Raw genomic sequence first — 12,685 nt, forward strand, 5'->3', positions numbered from 1 at the left:
CCTCTACTTCATAAGTCACCCTAGCAAGTTATTGGAGTATCCAGGTTCGAAAAATCTCTTAACGAATAGATTTTTCAGGCCATTGAAATTGGCACGCCTCACAGCATCTAGACTCGTGTACCAGCTCTAACCCTTATCACCGAAGCACAGACCAAAAGCTTGCAAGCACTGAGTGGGATCAGTGAGGCCGTTGGCCTCGCAGACTTGCTCAAATTACTTCACAAAGCTATATAGGTCATCATTTGATTGGTATTTGTCCAGTTTCTTTGCTACCATAGGAATCTTTGATTGACTCTTAGAGCCTTGGTTGACTCCTAACCCTGCCACTAGCGATGTTGCTAACACTACAGTGCTCTGCTCCACTACCATGTTATCTAGCAGTCGCCTTGTCAAAAGCTCGCTCAGCATGAGGTCTCCTTCTAGCTCTCTCTCACTCTTTGTCCAATTCCTGCCTTCAAGGGCTAGCACTCTCTGGATCTCTTGCATTTCCATGCCCTAGAGTAAGCTCCTAATTTGCTAATCCTAGTTTTATGTGACTATGCCTTGCATAGCCTTACGTGCTAGCTTCGTCTCCTCCTCAAGATCTGTTATGATGTCCTTTGCAAGTCTACCGTAGTGTTCTAGCCGGATTTGAGCATCATATTTTCTTACTAATTTATGGATCACCTCAAGAAAATATCCTAGGTCAAATTTTTTGTTGCTTCTATGGTTTGAGCTGCCCTCTTTAATGTCTAAGGCTTCATATTCTGCCAAGTTGTGGATCAGGTTGATGAGGTTAGGTAGATGCAGCACTTCCCCAATAGTGTCGAGCTCTTTAGTTGTGTTCTTCGCTTGGTCCTACTTTTGGGGATTTGATTACTCGTCTATATCTTGGGATCTTCTCTTACTAGTGGGTTTCTTCAAGTTTTTATGTATGGATGAGCTTCTTGTTAATTACAACTAGCCCTCAACTTACCCTCACTATGTGTGTGTGTGTGTGTGCGTATGTACTCTTTTCCATGCATTGTGCGCAATCACACTTTTAGCTCTTCTTAAGTGTGTTTGAAGTACTAGAAATCAAAGTGAGTGAGAAAACAAAGGGTCTAAGCTACTCTAGCACTCTCATTTATGGGTTTGGTATGATAGGCTTGTATATTCTGTTTCTGATTGTCCTCGCTGCCAGCTTATAGGGTTTTTCACTATGCCTCCCGCTCAATCAAGGTTTAGTTGGAATCTACAACTCCGCTGTCGTGATGTTATGAGGACACAGTGTGAAAAAGTATGGAATGCATCATCATCTGACTTCTCTATTGATCTAGAGAGACAATGTGATTTGAGCCATTAGTACTAGTGTGAGTTGCATGGATTATCAGAAAATACTAGATTTTTGTATAATTTTAGTCTATTTTTTATATTATTTATTGTAAAAATCTGAAAAAGTTAGAAAAAGCTTCTAGATTAGGATGGCATGCAAAAAGCTAGTTGCTTTTTCAGCCAATTAGGAGATTTTTCATTAAAAAATACAAATTGACGAAATTGCAGGTATCGCAATCGTTGTAAATAGGCTAAAAACTGCAGATTGAACTGAAAGAAGGAATGATCTGGGAGATCCTTGATCAAGTATCCTGGGGTTTTACCCCCCTTTCGAAGCCAACGGAGGGTTCCGGGCAGCAGAGAAAGAGCTGATTTTTCTGATCCACGTTTTTGGTCTATGAAGGAGCTCCAGGAGAACTAATGCCTGGAGATTGCTTCTGAGTAGTGCAAAGGTTCCAGGTTCTTTCAATACATATTGATTCAATTCATTGTAATTTATTTTTGTCGTATTTACCACTTGGGTATTCTCTATATTCTCTTCCATCTCCTATCTCTACTTCCTTCTACTTCTGATCCCCGGTGGATTCGACCTTTCAACAAAAACCCCTCCAACATTGGTGAACCCGACGTGAAAGGTCATCACAGAAGAAGGAAAGATAATATGGGAGAACCTTCGAATACAATCTCCAGTGATGTTTTGCAACAGTTGGTGCAAAATATGAATATGCTTATGCAGGTACAACAACAACAACAGGTGATGCAAGCTTCAGCTCAAACACAAAGTGTTGTGATGAATGCTTTGCAAGAAGTTGAGCGTGAGGTGAAGTTATTCAATGGCAGGAATGTATCTGCATATGTACATACCTATGCTCAGAATATGGAATTCTTTGGAGTGGCTCAATCCACATGGAGCCGGTATTTTGTACGTGTTACTGTTCATGAACTGAAAGCACGGATTATTGAATTATACTTGCAGGATGCAAACTGGGTAGCCTTCAAGAAGACACTCAAGGAAGAATTTTACATTGAGGACACCAGTTTGATTACACGCAAGACTTTTCAGGAGTGGGTTATACAACCCAATAAGGGTCTTGTGGCTACAGAATTGTTAAGAGAATTTGAAAGTCAATTTGAGCAGTTGGATCTTGCAGAACAGCAAGCTCTTGCAAATCAGAAAATTGAATTGTTTCTACAGGCAGCTGATCCTGAGCTTCAAGAGAAGCTTGATGATTTGCTGGAGAATCAGACTACTAGAGACAGGTTTGAAAACAGAGTGGAGACATGTCAAGGAAGCTGTTACTGTGCTTGTGAAGAAGCATAGAAGAAGAGAAAGATTGCATGTCTCTAGCTTGCCCACTGTTACGGGTAAGACAGTTGATGTATCCAGTAAGCTACCTACTTCTGTGGCTAACCCTATGGCTGTACCTGCTATTGTTCCCTCTGTTAGGGAAGATACCTTAGATGAATTGGTCAAAGGGATGCGGGATCTTCAATTGAAGGTTGCAAAATTGGATGAAAAAGGACAAGAGGAAAGGGGACGTGCAGCAATCCCTAAGCCTGGAAAAAGATATATGTGGTGTGATAGTTTGCAGCACGAGAGAAGGGATTGTGCTGCCTCTCAGGAGGCCTTGGCACGACAGCTTATCTTTTGGAAATATGGCAAGATCCATGCACAAGAAATGGGATTTCCTCTTGCTTTGAATTTTGGAAAGGGAGGTATGCAGAAGTTGTTGGAAGACTTGGCTATTCGAAATGCTTATGCGGCCATACATGCTTCTACTTTTGGTCTATAGTTGGAAAGAATGCATGGCCAAGTGATGGTTTGTCCAAAGGCTGAAATATGGACACATGCTTTACATGTAGCTGAAAAGAGAAAGGTCACTGATAGTGAAATGTCTCATGCAAGGCAATACATTCGTGGCATAACTGGTTGGGAATCACTGGTAGATGCATATTCAGTGTATGCATATTTAGCAAAGGTACAAAACACGGATGTACTTGTGGAAGAAAAATGAAAAAGAGATGAAGATATTGCAGGGACATCTAAAAGAATGACAAGAAGAAGTGTGGATCAGCCTAAAGCTACAAATCAGCCACCTCCCGAGCATGTTATGGAAGAGGTCAGTCAGAAGCAAAAACAGGATAACAAACAAGAGGGCAAAAAGAAGGGCAAGCAGCCAAGATATAAGTTGCAATCTGACATTGAGATAGCCACAGATATTAAGAAGGTTCTTGAAGAACGGATCTTAAATAGTCAAGTGGAATTTACCTTGGGAGAGGTGCTTGGCATTACCAAGCAAGAATTTCATGATGAGATCATTGACATAATTAAAAGGAAGCATCAGTTTCTTGGTGATATCACTAGTGGATTGCTGCAATTTGAAGAGAAAACTGGTTTTTTGAAAATTCGGGCTGAATATGAGCATGAAGTAAGTACTGGATTATCTATGTAAGATGCTATTAATCAGAGGACAGTATGTGGAAAAGAGAAGAAAGTGGCTGAAAATGCATTGTCTTGTAGCAATATGCATGGTGGAGTAAGGCAAATGCAACAATATGGAGAAGAGACTCTAGGATTTATTCCTCGAAGTCACTACACAAGAAATCATTGGGCTAGATCTATCACTGAAATGGTAGTGAAAATAGGGGAGTGTGAAACTCCTTGTGTTGCTTTACTTGACCATGGGTCTGAGATAAATGTCATTGAGTGGGGATTGTATGAAAATGGTGCATGGACTGTGGACATTGATCATGGTTGGCATATGAGGGCTGCAAATAATTCTTTAGGGGAGCTCTATGCTGCATGTCCTAATGTGAAAGTGACAATTGGTGATGTACAGGAACAGTGATACTTCTTTGTGCAAGATAATTCCTCATATGCAGTGATTTTGGGACAACACTATATTACAAGAGTGCATATGGAAACAAAGGTGCTTGATGATGGTTCTGCTTATGCAAGAGTTAGAAGCAAGGATGAGAGAAAAGCAGTCCAATTTCTTACTATTTGTGTCAATCATCCTAGAAATCACGATACGCTTCGAGAGTCTCCTTTGGTTCCAAATGCAAGGGAATTCAAAGACCTAGATTTTCATTTAGCATTGCTATAATGCGGGGCTACAATAGTGTTGTTCAGAGAGTGTACTCACCTCTTGATGAAATGAACCATGTATTTACTATTGGTAATTCTCAGTTTACAGCAAGCAATTCATGTTGGTTTAAGCCTATGGAAGCTATGTGTAGGGCTGAATGCATATCTATGAAACGGGCTATTAAGAAACTGAGATCATTGGGGCTGTTAGCTGAAAATGATGGCATTTCAGGCATCTTTTATGGGCTGAATATTACTGACACTATGGCTGAAATTTTGGCAACTATACATGCAGAAAATAAGGCTGAAAACAGAGTGTTGTCAGTATGTTCTTTGGATATGTATGATGTTATAGCATTGTTTGCTCAGTAGGAAGGATTACAATGGGCTGAAGCACTTGTGGAGACAAAGTATAAGACAGTTGACAAAAAGGTAAAACCAATTGCTTTGCCACTTCCACCAGAGAGTAAGGGTATGTATGAAAAAGTGTCAAGGTAGCCAAGCTTATGGGATCTTAAAGATATAGGTCGTCAGTTTACATCTGAAACATTAAAGGAATTGAAAGTTGGTGCAGAAGGGTTTCTTTTGCCTACTGAGAGAAACTATTTTATGTAGATGTTGGCTAGACATGGGAAGGCATTTGCATTTCAACCAAGTGAAATAGGTTGTGTGGATCCAAATGTTGTCTCTCCTATGGTCATATTTACTGTGCCACATGTACCATGGAACTTGAGGCCTATTCCAATGCCTAAAGCTTACTTGCCAAAGCTGATGGATTTGCTAAATGAAAAGATTCGCATGAAGATCTTGGAGCCTTCTTCAGCCCCGTACTCAAATTGTTGGTTTACTGTGTCCAAAAAGAATGGGGCTTTGAGATTTATTCAAGACATGCAACCGGTCAATAGAGTGACCATAAGAAATGTGGGCGTCGGTCCTGTGGTTGATGAATTTTCAGAGGCTTTTGCAGGCAGAGTGATCTATTCTTTGGGTGATCTTTGCTCGGGGTATAATCAGTTTCAGCTTGCAATTAAAAGCAGGGATATCACAACCATGAAGACTCCTTTGGGGTTAGTACGGATGTGTACTCCCCCATAGGGTGCAACAAACTCAATGGCACACATGACAAATGCTATGAATAGGGTACTCATGGATTTTATACCACAATTGACTATGCTCTTCTTGGATAATGTTCCAATCAAAGGGTGTGCAGTGGATGAAAAGAATGAAGAGATGGATGCTCATGGATGCAGATAGTTTGTTGCATATCGTATTATGGATTGTGAGAGGATTTTGACACGTCTAGAAGAGGTGCATTTAACTCTTTCTGGACAAAATTCTGTCTTTGGAGTTGAAGAGGTTTTGATTGTTGGGCATAGGTGTGGGCCTTACGGGTGAAGGCCATCACCAACAAAAATAGATGGGATTGATAGAATGCAAGATGTATGCACGAATGTATCAGAGGTGCGTAGATTCTTGGGTGCATGTGTGTTCTATTTGATATGGATTCCTCACTTTGCACATGTAGCCGATATTCTTTATCAGCTTTTAAGGAAAGGTCAAAATTTTCATTGGGAAAGGAAGCATAAAAAAGCAATGAAGAAATTGAAGTAACTCTTAAAATATGCTCCTATGTTGAGAAAGGCTGACTATTCACATGGAAATCCTATCATTATTACTGTTGATACAAGCCCAATCGGGATTGGATGGGCAATTGGGCAAGATGATGAGGAAGGGCAAAGATATGCAATACGCTTTGGTGCGAAAGTATTGTGAACGACAGAGAAGATATCCACAGGTAAAAAGAGAATTATAGGGAATTGTGACAGCCCTTAAATATGATAAGGAGTATTTTATGGATGCTCATGTAGTCATTGAGACTAATTGTTTGCCGGTATTAGGTATGATTACTAGTTGTGCTACCGTGGGCATTGCTATGCTCCGGTGGATTGCATACATCAAATCTTTGAACCTTGAATTTCAGCATATTGCAGGAAGACATAACCCAATGGCAGACATGTTATCTCAAGCACGCTATGAGAATGAAGATGGGATGATGGATGAGGAGAAAGAAGATGACTTTCTTATGGCTGAAAATGATGTTGCAAGAGTGAATTTAGTAACGCAAGGTGTTGCTACAATATTAACAGAAGCTTGGACAACAAAGAGGAGAAATTTTAGATGTTTTGCATATTGTGTAGAAGTGTTTTTGGAAGACAAATATGCAGGAGAGTGGCTGAGAATTGGTCAATATCTCTGTACATTAACAAAGAGAGATGAATGGTCAGATGAGGAGTTTAAGAAGATCAAGAGGAAAGCCTATGGATTTTTCTTAAAAGACGGATACTTATGGAAACATGCTAAAAAGAAACAGGGTATGACATTGCAAGTTTTGGGTGACAGAGCTTCACAAGTAAAAGTAATGCACGAATTTCGTGAAAGCTTATGGGCTGGTCATAGAGGTGTTTGGGGTACTTTTACAAAAATCAAAGAAAGATACTGGTGGTAGGGAATGTATAAGGATGTTGCTCACTTTGTGGAAACATGTATGACATGTCAAATGTATTCAACTGTGAGACATTGGGATGGATTGCAACCCACATATCCATTGTCTCTTCATTTTAAGTGGGTGGTGGATTTGGTTACAATGGCTACAGGTCTTTGGCAAATGAGGTATCTTGTGCTTGCTCATGAAGACTTGACTAATCAAGTGGAAGGGAGAGCTCTACGTACTAAGACAACAAATGCCATATGTACTTTTCTATTAGAAGAGATCTTTTGGCGATATGGCTATGTGGAAAAAATTACAACAAATAGGGGTGAGTTGGATGCAGATGAAGCTCATGATTTCTTTGCACGGTTGGGGATAAAGCTTGCTTTAACTTCAGCCTATAACCCTGAAGGAAATGGCAAAAGTGAAAGAGGTCATCCACCTATTGTGAAGGCATTGGCAAAAGCATGTGGAGAGAAGGTAAAAGAGTGGCCAGGATTGCTCCCTTATGCTTTGTGGGCTGACAGAACAACTCATAGTGCTGTTACAAAATATATGCCTATAGAATTGATGTATGGTCAAAAACCTATCATGCCGATAGAAGAGATGATAGTCACATGGAGTGTGTTACCTTGGGAGGAGGAGTTGAATCGATAGGAGTTGTTGGCCTTACGCATTAGACAGTTGGAAAGAAAGTTAGAAGACATAGAGGCAGCAACTACAAAGTTAAGGGCAGCAAGGATACAGAACAAGAAACGGTTTGACAAAAGACATAGACTGAGACCAAGAACCATACAAGATGGGGATTGGGGATTGGGTATTGGTTTATGATAGCAGTTTAGATAACCAACATAGTGCCATATGTAAAGTTTTCAAAAGATGGTTTGGGCCCTATGTGGTAAGATAGGTGTTTGATAATGCTACTTATGCATTAAATGAGTTGGATGGGACAGCCATAAAACTTCTGATAGCAGCAAAAAGAATCAAATTATTCAAAAGGCAGGAATTTACTGTCTATGACTTGCCAGAATTGGAAGAAAATAGTGGCCATGATACAAGGGCTATCCAGGAAGATATGGAAGATGAAGAAGTAAAGGATATGGTTGCAGAGGATGAGAAGAACTTAGAATCCGATGACAACTAGGATTTTGGTGCATACCGGAGGATTGCAAGTTCAGAGGGGGTGGATGTCGTGATGTTATGAGGACATAGTGTAAAAAACTATGGAATGCATCATCATCTGACTTCTTTATTGATCTAGAGAGTTAATGTGATCTAAGCCATTAGTACTAGTGTGAGTTGCATGGATTATCCAAAAATACTAGTTTTTTGTATAATTTTAGTCTATTTTTTATATTATTTACTGTAAAAATCTGAAAAAGTTAGGAAAAACTTCTAGATTAGGATGGCATGCAAAAAGCTAGTTGCTTTTTTAGCCAATTAGGAGATTTTTCATAAAAAATACAGATTGACAAAATCGTGTGTGTCGCGATCACTGTAAACAGACTGAAAATTGTAGATTGAACTGAAAGAAGAAGGAGTGATCTGGGAGATCCGTGTGACCAGGTGTCCTGGTGTTTTACCCCCCTTTTCGGAGCCAACGGAGCCATCAGATTTGGGTTCTGGGCAGCAACAGAGAAAGAGCTGATTTTTTTAATCCATGTTTTTGGTCTACGAAGGAGCTCCAGGAGAACTAATGCCTAGAGATTGCTTCTGAGTAGTGCAAAGTTTCCAGGTTCTTTCAATACATATTGATTCAATTCATTGTGATTTGTTTTTGTCGTTTTTACCACTTGGGTATTCTTTATCTTCTCTTCCATCTCCTATCTCTACTTCCTTCTACTTCAGATCCTCGGTGGATTCGACCTTTCAACAAAAACCCCTCTGACACCGCTTGATGTCACTAACAAGCTAGGTCGCTAGATAGTTGACTAGCATTGCCTTTATGTCTGTGTTTCATTGGTTCCTCTATTCCTTGTGTTAGAAACGTATTTCAAGTGTCTGTATGGCCTTCAGAGGTTCACATGGCTAGTGTCTAGGTGGGTCTTGTCCAAATTTTAAAATTTTTGGAAAAACTTATATTCGGCCCAACAGGTTCAAATTGCAGGGGCTGAGTGGCTGACTCAGATGTGCCGAGCGGCTGAGGACAAGTGAAACTAGGCTGAATTGGGTCGGGCTAAATGACACAAGAAACGAGTGGGTCTGAGGCCAAATATGGGGTTCCGAGGATCGAGTACCTAGTCTGACCAAGTGGATGACGCAGATGACAAGTCAAGTCTAGGTGGGCCGAGTGACTATGTGTCGAAATGTACCAGAATGACTCAAATGGGTTGAACGGACAAGGACAAGTAGGCCAAGGACCGATTCTAGGACTCGACCTAGGGTTGAGCTACTCGGACGGGCCAAACGTGGTGTGTTTTTTTTTAATGATGAAAAATTCATCACGACGAGTGATTCTGAGCTTCACACCTATCAAGCACTTCCAAATCCTATCTATGCATGAAGGAGAAGGTGTGGGTATACCTGTAGTGAGCAACAAACTTGTCGGCGACAAGATCAAACTGGATCCATGCAATGGAGCTCTCTCTCTCTCTCTCTCTCTCTCTCTCTCTCTCTCTCTCTCTCTCTCTCTCTCTCTCTCTCTCTCTCTCTCTCTCTCTCTCTCAACCAGGCTTCAAATGAGCTCTCCCTTGGCCTCTTGGCTATTAAACCCCTTCCTATCAAAGTTCTTGCCACTCCCACTCTAGCACTCGTAGACCTTAGTCCCGTTGACCATTATTTCTTCCTATTTTTCTTGACTTGTGCCTTGTTCAAGCCTGTTTTACAATAGCAAATCCTACGCTTTTCCAACTGATTTCTCGACCATAACCTACTCTAAATGCAACCATAATAAAAAACAAAGTACTAAAATGATTTCTCCTACTCTCCTTTTCATCCAACCATCAAAATAACCAAAATACTTACTTGTTGTGAAGATTAAAAGCCCCAAACTTCCTACCTATCTCAAGTTCTGTTTTGGGAATGAAACCCTTACTTCGATGCTCGATTTGGAGCATGCAAGCACTCAAGATTGAATCCGTTGTTCTCAACAATGGAAACAAAATGTTTGGAGCTCACACTCAACCGCTAAGACCCATAGACCGCTTATTCGTTCAAGCATTTCAAGCGAGCACTTATGGCCACCTCTCACATAGTCGACTCGCTATCTCTCTCTACGAGTGTAGTGAGCTTACCTTGATGCCTGATTGTGTTGCTTCCTCTCTCAAGCACTCCAATAGCTCCATGATTCATGATGCAAGCTCAAGCATCCTCAAACCCCTTCCTCCAAGCTCCATCCTTCATAGCCATGCGCGAGACGATAGAAAAGAAGAGAAGATAAGAAGAAGAGAGGAGATGGTGGAGGGCTTCACCTCCAAGATTCCTCACCCTCACACACTCACTCACTCAGACTCCCTCCCTCCCTCAAGCACTCACAAGAAAGAGAAAAGAAGGAGAGAAGAAGAAGAGTCCACTTTGCCACACACCAAAGAATGAGCTCTCATTCACTTTTTGAACTTTATATACATGCCCTAAAATCCCAAGGGCACCTATCCCCTTTTTTACATGACTGGCCATTGTGGTAAGGTCATTTTTCCCATTCCCTTCTACTTTGCCTATTTCTTTGGCTTATGCCTATCTACCCTTTTTATAATTTGCACAGGAGGGAGCTTGGTGCAGTTTTACAACAGCTTTAGGGTGCCTTGCATTCAAAAATGTGATTTTGCCTTTGACTTGATTCTTAGAGGCCGCCCTTCTTTTAGGTGACCCAACCTATGCTTTTCCATTTTTTCTTCTTTCTTCATATGCTAAGGTTAACAAACCTAACAAAGGAGGCTAAGGTTAAGGTTGATGAAGCCCAAGAGGTAAATCTAATATCTCATGTGTGTCTTTATTTAGTTTAGTGTATTCATCTAATGAATTTTCTTATGGTTCTAGGTTATGCTATATATTGATATGTTCACTAGTAGATAGGGAGGCTAAGGGGCTTTTGGAAGAGATGTGGTCCTACCTCAGTACATCATGTGCATCCCCCCTCATTATATTGCTATGGTGCATGTAGACTTCACCCTTGCTACTCGCGCCCAACTTATCATCCTCAAAGCACTTCCAAAGCTACTATGTATCTCCAGCATCACGAAAAATGCAAACAAGATCATTCTTGTGGAGAAGGAGCTGTTGAGACACATGTTTGGCACACACTTATGTGGGATGGTGGTTAGCTTAGTCACAATGGGGGAGTGTGTTCGAGACTCCAAAGGTGGAGACGGTGGCTAGTGTTGTGGAGGGGTTGTAGTGCTCTGATCACATAAGAAAAAATATTTAATGGTAAACACTTTCATAGTGATTATCATGGGAGTAGTATGACAAGCATTAAGTATATTCAGTTAGTGTAAATTAAAACATGCATTACTAAAAACTCACCACCAATAGATGTGATAGAATATGTATAAAAAATAAGAACTACATTTCATTGAAGTAAAAACAAAAGGCTCCACACATGGATTACAAGCTGGGTTTATAATAAAAAATTTACTACAAGGACTCTAGTCCTATTCCCCTCTAATCCTCCTAGCTAATTGCATATCTCTGTGCATGAGGATCACATACTTTGCATGTATCACACACATAGGTACACATCCTCAAACAAGCTTATCGAGTAAGTCTTTGTTGTCTCTTCCAAAGCCTCTAGCATTGTACTTTGCATCCATTTGTCATCTCCATGGATCCATAAAATTTCCTTTGTAGTGTGGGCAAATGATGCTTTGTGAATTAAACTGTATGTACTATTTTGATATTTTCTTAACTTTCTAACTATCTTCAGGTTGTACTTTCTTCTCCTCCTCCTCCATTGCTCTGGCACTTGTGCTACATGAAATCTTGTTTGGCAGGTGGTGGCCTTGGTGGGGCCATTAGGACTAGTTTTTGAGGGGATTGTTGAGGTGGTGCAGGAAGCCTTGTGGGTTCCTACACAAGAGCAAGGCCTTCACCACTGAGGATTCCATCCATAAGACCTTTGCCACAGCCATGGTAAGGGTTTTCATCTACTTGCTCTTAATCACTGTGTGTCTCCTCACTCGTGGAACTCTTCTCTTTTATCTTGTTGCTACTCCTCATGCTCCTCATCTTCTTATTCTCCATCTATGTGCTTCTCATTCCCACTCTTGTCGGATAGCTTGCATATTTCATTATTGGTGGAGGTGTCATTGTCATCATCCTCCCATAGCATTTTTCATTATTGGTGGAGGTGTCAATGTCATCATCCTCCCATAGCATTTTTCATTATTGGTGGAGGTGTCATTGTCATCATCCTCCCATAGCATTTTTTCCACGAGGGATTCACCAGTAGTAATAAGGAGACGTCACCTGCGTGCAAGAAATATATGAAAATACCCCTTATCTACCCCCTATTTATGGGACATTACCTTATAAAATTTACATTCCTTCCCTTAAATAACCCCCCTCCCTTACACTCACATGGTACCATATGGTAAACCCTAGTGGACCCCCCCGAGATTTTTCCCTCATGCTTTTCGAGCACGGTCTTCCCTACAATTGATGCATGACTATGCCCAAAGGATGAGGATGTGACTTCATGGCACGAGAAGTTTGGAAAATCGTGTCCATACCATGGTGATAGCTTTTGGTTTTTCCTAGGAAGTGGATGGGGTCATGCAGTTTGCTTTGTATGACCATTCCTATGGAGAAAGGAAGTTGAGAGGGCTACAAGTCAATAAGAGTGAAGTATAAGAAAGAACTTCATACTTTCTTTTTTAAGG

This window comes from Lygodium microphyllum, chromosome 18 (assembly GCF_053477565.2).
Source record: "Lygodium microphyllum isolate KBCC chromosome 18, Lygodium_microphyllum_v1.1.10, whole genome shotgun sequence".
Lineage (NCBI taxonomy): Eukaryota > Viridiplantae > Streptophyta > Polypodiopsida > Schizaeales > Lygodiaceae > Lygodium > Lygodium microphyllum.